This window comes from Ascaphus truei, chromosome 1 (genome assembly GCF_040206685.1).
Source record: "Ascaphus truei isolate aAscTru1 chromosome 1, aAscTru1.hap1, whole genome shotgun sequence".
Classification (NCBI taxonomy): Eukaryota; Metazoa; Chordata; class Amphibia; order Anura; family Ascaphidae; genus Ascaphus; species Ascaphus truei.
The window spans coordinates 509,875,573-509,884,852 of NC_134483.1; positions in this window are offsets into that span (position 1 = coordinate 509,875,573).

Below are 9,280 nucleotides of genomic sequence, written 5' to 3' on the forward strand. Positions count from 1 at the left end.
TGGCAGATCTCATTAAACGGACTTTTTGGTGGCCTAAGATGAATCAAGACAGTCTCGAATTTACCTCCGCCTGTCCTGTATGTGCCCAGAGTAAAACTCTCCATCATAAACCTTCTGGACTTCTTCTACCACTTACTATCCATGAACAACCCTGGAAACACATTTCGATGGACTTTATTGTTGAACTGCCTATTTCCAAGGGGATGAACACTATTTTGGTCGTGGTTGACAGGTTTTCGAAGCAGGCACACTTTATTCCCATCAAGGGTCTTCCCAACTCTGCCACCTTGGCGGATGTCTTCTCCAAAGAGATCTTCAGGCTGCATGGTGTCCCCATTTCTATTGTCTCGGACCGTGGGTCTCAGTTCATCTCAAAATTCTGGCGGGCTTTCTCCCAAAGATTGGGTATCTCTCTTGTTTTCCTCTGGATTCCATCCACAAACCAACGGCCAAACTGAAAGGATGAACCAAACTCTTGAACAGTATCTAAGATGCTTCATTTCAGACTCACAAGATAACTGGGTGGATCTTTTACCACGGGCCGAATTTGCCATAAATTCTTTGAGGAACTAGTCTACTCAGGAGTCTCCCTTCTTTATCAACTTTGGCTTCCACCCCAGTAGTCTCCTTCTCTCACCTTCTCCTTCTGGTGTTCCTACAGCCGACTCTCATATCACCAACTTACAAGAATCCTGGAAAAAAATCCTAAAGTCCTTACAGTCTGCGGTTGCCAAACAAAAAACCAAGGCAGATCGCCGCCGTCAAATGGGTCCTTCCTTCAAACCTGGTGATCTGGTGTGGCTGTCTTCCAAAAATATTAGGCTCAAAACTCCTTCACCCAAACTGTCCCCTAGATTCTTGGGACCATTCAAAATCTTAGAGAAGGTTAATCCAGTAGCCTATCGTCTCGATCTTCCCCCCACAATGAAGGTTCCGTCCGTGTTCCATGTTTCCCTCCTTAAAGAATTTATTCCCAGTCCTCATTTCCCAGACCCCTCTCGGAGACCCAATCCAGTGTCCACCCTGGGCCAACAGGAGTACGAAATACAGTCTCTCATCGATTCTCGTTTGTCTAAAAATAGACTTCAGTTTTTGGTACACTACGGGCCTGAGGAACGTTCCTGGGTACCTGCACATCACATCCACGCCCCAAGGCTACTTTCTCTATTTCATCAGAAATTTCCCCTCAAGCCGTGGTTGGATCACTCGGAGATTGATCCTCAAGAGGGGATACTGTGACGACTCAGGAGATTACTTCCCCTCCTTGTCCCTCTCTCTCATCTCCTGTTGCCCCTTCTACTCCTTCCCACTCCTCTCCTTTGCCTTCTACCTCTCTCCCTTTGCCACAGCATGTTACCCGCAGGTCTCGCATACCCACGCGCTCCCTGAGTCCCTGCTACGATCCTCCCCGCTCCCTCTCTCCCGCGGTGCCCACATTACCTTCCCCAGTGGTGGCATCCGTCCCGTTGCCTCCTCCCTGCGTGGTGCCCGCGGCACAACGCTCCGCGCGCCTGGTGACGCGTCTGGTGCGTACGCTCCCTCAGCCCACGGAGGGCACGCGCACACGCTCCTCCGCTGGTCTCCCTGACCCTACTGCGTCCTCCTCCTCTCTGTATTGCAACCTGTGCGCGCGCATCCCCAGCTTACAGAGGGCGCGCGCACATGCTCTTCTTATCCTGTTCCCCATGTCTCCGCCTCCCAAGCCCTACAGGCCATTCCCCTGACTGCCCCTTCTGCCTCCACTACTTCTCTCCCTGTCCTATCCCTGTCGTCTCCCATTTCTCTCTCTGCTCCTCCCCTCTCTCCCATTGGTATGCCCTCCTTTAGACCCCTGGAGACGATCGAACAGTTCAGAGATAAGCGAAAGGGGGTGCTGGTTCTTTACCGTGATCTTATTGAGTCCGCGAAAGTCAATGCACGGCCTAAGTGATCCATCCTTCTTCTTCACAAAGAAGAAGCCAGCCCCGGCAGGGGAGGTAGAGTTGCGGATGAATCCTTTCTCCAAATTTTCTTGAATGTAGGACGTCATGGCCTCGGTCTCCGGGACAGAGAAGGGGTATGACTTAGACTTAGGCAGGATGTTTCCAGGAATCAGATCGATAGGACAATCGTACGGGCGATGGGGAGGCAGAACCTCCACTTGTACCTTGTTGAACACATCCAAGTACTCATGATACACGGTAGGCAGGATCGATAGATCGGAAGGAGCGGCATCAAGGCCGGCAAGCACCGCAACAGGAGACACCGCCGGAACAGAATCTGCAGACGAAGGCCACTGGAGAGGGAGAGTACCGGTCCAGTCAATGCGCGGATTGTGGAGTTGAATTGTGGAGTTGAATCCTAAAATAATTTGGACAGTAGGGGATTGAAAAATATCAAAGATTATTACCTCCTTATGACCGTCGGCCAAGGTCAGTGTGAGAGGAATAGACTCCCAAATGATAAACGCAGGCTGGAGTGGTCGGCCGTCTATGGCCTCAAGGCCAATGGGAGTTTTCCTTCTGACCATGGGAATTTGGTTCTCTGAAGCGAACTTCTGGTCCAGGAAGTTATCACCAGATCCCGAATCGATGAAAGCTTCTACTTGCAGGAAAAGGTTCGGACCCTCCAAAGTGGCAGGAAGCAGAAACTTCTTTGGGAAAGCTTCGGGGAGAGAGGGGCAAGGAGAGATAGTACCCAGTAGAAGCCCCTCTACCTTTACTGGGTGTGCCCGTTTCCCGGTTTCAGGGGACAATTCTGGAGACGTTGTTCCGGAGAGGCACAGTAGAAGCAAAGTCTATTCAGACGACGTCGTGCTCTCTCCGTGGCCCGAAGTTGCTAACTGCCGTCCTGCATCGGCTCTGGAGCTTCCAGTGCCAGGAGGGGTGTTGTAGGCGACCTGTGAGAGACAACAGAAGAAGGAGAGCGAGAACAGTGCCTCTCGTGCCGTCGCTCCTGAGTACGCTGATCCATGCGTATGCTCAGGGTAATCAACTCCTCCAGGGATGAAGGCCGGGAATGAGTAGCAAGATCGTCTTTCAAGGTATCCGAGAGTCCGTGCCAGTACGCGGAGGCGAGTGCCTCATCATTCCATTGGGTTTCAGCGGCAAGCATACGGAACTCAATGGCGAATTTGGCAGCAGATCTTCGGGCCTGCGAAATATGGAAAAGAGAGAAGGCGACTGTCTCGCGCCGTACAGGAGTATCGAACACTAGTTGAAACTCGCGTCTGAAGAGAGGGTAATCGTGAGTTCATTCGCTCTTGCGCTCCCACCGGGGGAGGCCCAGGCGAGTGCGTCTCCAGTGAGCAAGGCGTAGATATACGCTTCCTTAGCATGACCAGTGGGAAAAAGGGAGGGGGACATCTCGAATTGCACCTCGCATTGGTTTAAGAAACCGCGGCAGGCGAGGGGGTCCCCATCATAGCGATTAGGTGAAGGAATACGGGGCCCAGAGCTGGCATAGGTTGTGGCAACCGGTGGCGTTGGAGCCATGGGACTCTCCTGAGGGGAGAATTTGGCCAATTGCTGGGAGACAGTAGACATCTGGTTACTTACAAATTGTAAGGCCTCTATGGAAATATCTGTACCCACCTCAGGGGGGTCTGCATTTGTTGGGCTCTGCATAATGTTACGTTTGTATGCCCGCAGACCTGGCAAGACCCCAGTACTGAGGTGGGAACGGTATTACCACACACCCACAGCAGTGGGAAAAAGTCCGGAGTGTGGTATGGCGTTGCTGGACCTGTTGGAAAAGTAGTTAGAGTACTTGCAATGTCTTGAAGGGTTAAGCGTAAGAATGGTCGTGTCCGTGCGCCAAAATCCAGGGGTATAGAGAGTAGAGTAGTCAAAGTTCGTAAGCCAAGTCCAAGGGTTCCAGAGGTCAGCAAGGTAGAGTTCGTAGCAGGGTTCAAGGGGTACAGAGAGCAGGGTAGTCCAGGACGAGCAGGGGTCAAAGCCAGGGAAATCCAAAGTAACACAGGAGCAAGGACAAGCAGGAACACAGAGGGAGCAAAGCATAGGACTGCACACACAGGGATAACAGGAACTATGCAGAGCGATGATAGAGAGGGCAGACAGGGATTATAAAGGAAGGTACACCAATGGGAGAGAGGGGAGGAGCAGAGAGAGAAGGGGAGACAACAGGGATAGGTCAGGAGGAGAGGAGGAGGAGACAGAGGGGTCAGACAGAGAGATAGCCTGCAAGGAATGGGAGGAGGAGTCAGGATACTGACAGGCCTTAGAAGAGGAGCATGTGCGCATGCCCTCTGTAAGCTGGGAGTGCGCGCGCACAGGCTGCGTCACGGGACGCGCGGAGCTCTGCGCCATGTGAACACCAGCGGAGGGAAACGGAGGGACAGAGGAGATCGCCACCGGAGGTGAGGGAATGGCAGTGGGCACTGAGGGAGTCTGGGAGCGGGGAGCATTGCTGCAGGAGCTCTGGGACCGCGTGGGTGCACGCAACATGCAGGGCATGCGCTGAGGCAACGGGGCCGCATGAGAGGTAGATGGAGCGGGACAGGAGTGGGTAAGCGCAAGGAGATTGGCAAGGGAAGGGACAGAGAGGGTGAAAGAAGGGGAAGGAATCCCCTGAACCGTCACAATAGCAAGGTCAATGAAAATATAGAATTTACTATCCATGAAAACTGTGATGAAAGAAACAGTAGATACTGTATATCTTTGAAAAAAAATAGAAATGTATAGAGAGGGAAGGTATATAGTGAGACGGATGTAGCATCATGGTTGGTCGCGCTATCTGTCACGGGTATGAATCTGATCCATTGTGCTTGCGGAGTCCCAGCAACCAGACCAATGGCTCATCAGGATTAACACAGCGGAGGACCCTGCTTCTAAATGGGACTCCCACTGTGTGAATCCTACCGGGCTGCATCTGGCTGGAAAAGATGTGCATTGAGAGTAGACAGTATCAGTCACTCTCCCTGCGTGCCTCCAATAGGCGATCGCGCGGCTTTGGTCTGCGGTTCACCAGTACATGTCCTTCGGCTGCTGATAGATAGAAGATGCTACATCTGAATGCCAAATTTATTTACAGATTTCAGTCAAAAAAGACCAACCTGAATCATGACAACAGCAGCCATGTGCTTGATTTTGGAGGGAAAATAAATCAATTGGAAGCATTGCATGGAATGGGTTAAAGGCCTTTTATTTTTTTAATGTGTTGCCAGTAGTCCTTTTTCCCACTTTCAGCAGTTTTCCACTTTGGTTTTCAAACGTTGGTTTTAAATGAACTGGAATTCCAGACCCATTCATTTTGAATTTAATCGGCAGTAGAAGTGCTGTTATTAGATTTTATTTAGGATTTTTAAGTGTCCATGGTTATGCGAGACCAAACATGGTCGAATAGTGAGTAGGGGTTATGATTTGGTTACGTGAGATTCTTATGTTATTTATACGAGGCAGCATTTCCATTCTGGGATGTTGGCTTTCCATTGGTTTCCTGTGCTTGGAGTGCAGCAGCCGTCATGGACCCAGAAGAATGACCATGTGCGCGGCTATTTTTGTGGGATAACACAGGAACTGAGTTCCAGCACTTTGTTATAAAGACCAACAAGAAACACTATAAAGTACTGGCTGGATTATTACGAATGGTAGTGGGTACTGGCTGGGAGATGGAAGAGGTTGGCTACATGCTTGACAAGTCACATTTTATTGTTTACAACTGGGTTTCTATTGTTGTCTAGATATAAATATCCCGACAGAAACATCACTGATGACGTCTAAAGATATATTGGGTAGGAAATGATGATAAATATTGCTATTGCTATGTTAAAATGGGGTTTGCTGAATCCATCAGTTTAAGTTTCACGTGAAGAGGAAATTATTTGGGTAACTTATTGTCAGATATAATTTAAAAGCAAAAAACAACAGTTGTTAGTTAACTTTGTAAAGAAGGTTGGGGGTGTGGTAGTGAGATAATCTGAATTGGAAGGCAGACCTGCCAACTTACACAGTTCCCACATATGACACTTTGTTTTGAACCCCTTCTTTCAGTCTTGCAGTCGAGTGTTGAACTCATGGGTGCCGTGAAGAGATGCTTTCCTCACGCCGGACCGTGTCCTGACAGGATTTTCCGTGGTTAAATACTGACTGGCAGGATTAATTATAACGCAAAACATGCCAAAGTTAGCAGGTCAAGATCAGTGAAAATGTGGATTTTACTGTCCGTAATGGCAAATACAATTGCTATTTTTAGAAAATATTGGACATTAGGATGAGTATTAGGAAAAGTATTGATCCATTACGGGAGTCAGGATTCTGAGGAAGGATTTTTTTCCCCCAAGTTGAGATCTGCAAATGATTCACTGGTGCAGGGGTGGTTAACCTGTAGCCCAAGGGCCACGTGCCACACTTCAGTGCTTCATGTGTGGTCCCTGAAGAGGAACAAAACTGGGGCTCTGAGTGCAGACAGTGCAGAAAGACCATAGAGATATGGAAGAGGAAAAGCCAGAGAACCCCCTAACCAGCTCTTCTTCTGAGCTCCTATGAACCAGCAATCCCTCTTGGGCTCCCAAGCATTCCAGGGTACAGTGAGTTTACACCGCGTCTGCTGAGAGCTCCATGTGAAGCTGGCAGCGGAGACTGGAGAGAAATGGTAGGGACAATAGCCGCATTGCCCCATCTCCCCATGTCACCTCTTTCTTGCCCCCCTCTCCATCTGTCAAACCCTCTTCCCCCTCCTCCTCATGTGCCTCACCCTCTTCTCCATGTGTCACACCCTCCACATGTCACCCTCTCTTTCCCCCTTCCCATTCCACATTTGTAACCTTCTCTTCCCCCCTCCCATGTGTCACCCTCTCTCCGCCCTCCCCCCTCCCTTTGTACTCTGACACTACACACTGACACAGAGCATAACCCGATGGCATTATACGCTGACACAGAGTATAACCTGCCGGTACCATACACTGACACTGTCAGTTTATGCTCTGTCAGTGTATACACGTATTTCATTTTTTTTTCTTATTGTGGCCCTTTAACAATGAGAAAAGTAAATTCTGTCTCCACCTCCCAGTCAGGTTGGCCGCCCCTGCACTGGGGTTTCTTGTTTGCCTTCTTCTGGATTAATATAACTATAAGCAGGCTCCTTGGGGCAGGGACATCCTTCCTATGGTCTCAGTTTGTCTTAACATATTGTTACGCTGATGCTGCATGCAGACCAGACCCATCCCTTATACTGAAGTGGGGACGTATATGTGCACGCTCCCGCAGCAGAAGGAGCGTGTCCGGAGTGTGGTGTTTTAGCGTTGCCAGGCCAGGTGGAAAAAGCTGTAGCAATACTTGCCGGTACCGGTAAAAGAAGAGACGTAGTCGTTGCCGTTAGCCAAGGTCTGGGAGAGGAGAGATCCAGAATGTCAGGGTCCAAGCTGAGATCGAGGTGCATGAGAAGCAGTGAGGTCAAGTGAGAGCCTGGGTCCAGAGCCAGAGAGTGAAGTCCGCCAAGCCGGGTTGTAACCTGAATAAACGAAGACAAGAGAGAGAGCCAGCATAGACATCCGCTAGTAGAGACTATGTCGAGCGATGTGGGAATGGCAAGACAGGCATTAAATAGTGCGGCAGCTGAATAGGAAGAGGGGGCAGACCTGGAGGAGTCCTGGATAGGCTGCCTGGAGGAGAATGCAGGTGAGCAGCTTTGGGGCATGATTGCAGCATTTGTGTGAGCTGGGGGCGTGGCTTCACTGCAGGAGCAGTGAATAAATTAACTTGATCCGGCGCACGCTCCATAATGAGGGGGAGCGCGCGCCCATGAGTGGTAGCAGCTGCCAGAGCCCCAGCCGCCTGCGGAACAGCGGCCGCCCGCCAGGGACAAGGGGGGAGTCCCCCAACCACAGGGACCGGACGGGACCGGCGAGGGGGACGTCCCACAGCAGCGGGCGCAACGAGAGGCGAGGGGAGGTCACGCTGCGACCATCGTGACCCCCGAATCCTCACAGTACCCCCCCCCCCCTTCAGGGTCGGCCTCAGGACGATCCTCCCACGATTTGGATGGGAACTTCTTACGGAAGCGTTTGAGAAGTCATGGTGCGTGAATGTCTTGGAGAGGTACCCAAGACCTTTCTCGGGTCCAAAGCCCTTCCAATGGACCAAGAATTGGACCTTACCCCTCAAGAGACGAGAATATAGTATAGCTTGGACCTCGTACTCTTCGTTGCCCTGTATGATCACTGGATCTGGTTTAAGAGTGTGGTCCGGAAAGAGGGGACTGGAGATTAACGGCTTAAAAAGAGATGTGTGAAATGGGAGGTCAGGGGAGGTCACGCTGCGACCGTCGTGACCGCCGAATCCTCACACATATACAGTATGTACACTTTTTGTCTTACAAAGTTATTGTTGTCCTCCCCCTCCCTCTCTACATTTTTCTGTTCTGTGGAAAATGTTAGCAGCATACAAATAAAAGATAATAATAATAATAATAATAATAATAATAATATAAATAATAATATAAATAATAATAATAAAAGTATAGAATGAGTATCTTAGAATTTAACAAAGGCTGAACTTGAAGGATACAGTATGTCTTTTCTCAACCTAATCTACCATGTAACTGTTTCTACTGTACCAAGTGCTTTATAAAAGAGACAATACAGCACAGGGAATTATAATACAATTAGTGTAACACACATAAGATAAGAGTAGGAAAGGAAATCCCTGCCCTTGAGAGATTACAATCTAAAGCCGAGCTTATAGTTCCGGAGTTGCTGCGTGCGCGCGCGTGCATATCAAATATACTTCTGTAGTTTGCTATAGCTGTTTGCCAAGTGCACACGCGCCTGCAGGCGAAGCCGCAGGTTGACGCGGCAGTGTTTTGAGCAGACAATACATTTTGTCTTTTCAGGCGGCTGCCACGCGACATCAGCGTCACGTGAGCTGGTTCAGCCAATGAGGGCGAACCAGCTTCATGATGCGTCTCAGACGCATCCGCCACGCCTCTCCAATCTCCTGCAGCCAAGTTCACAGATCGCAAGGGCTGCAGGAGTGTGTGTGGTCGCGCGCGGTCTCGTAGGTAGTTTAATCTCTGGCTACGTGGTGTGTTACAGAGACAGCAGGTAATGGAGTACAGTAAGTGCTGTGCTTAAAGGAGCAATCCATGCAATATCCTACATGTAGCCATGCCATCTGTGGCTACTAGTCTGCATCCCTCCTGTGTACCATACCTCTTCCTCTGCTAGAGGGGCAGGGAAGAGCTGGGACTGCTGAGGGTGCCCTTGGCCTAGTGAGGGTCCGGGGACGATCCTTCAGTGGTAGTTGGGAGTGACTGTTTTGGGCAGAACCTGCCGTGTACTGTG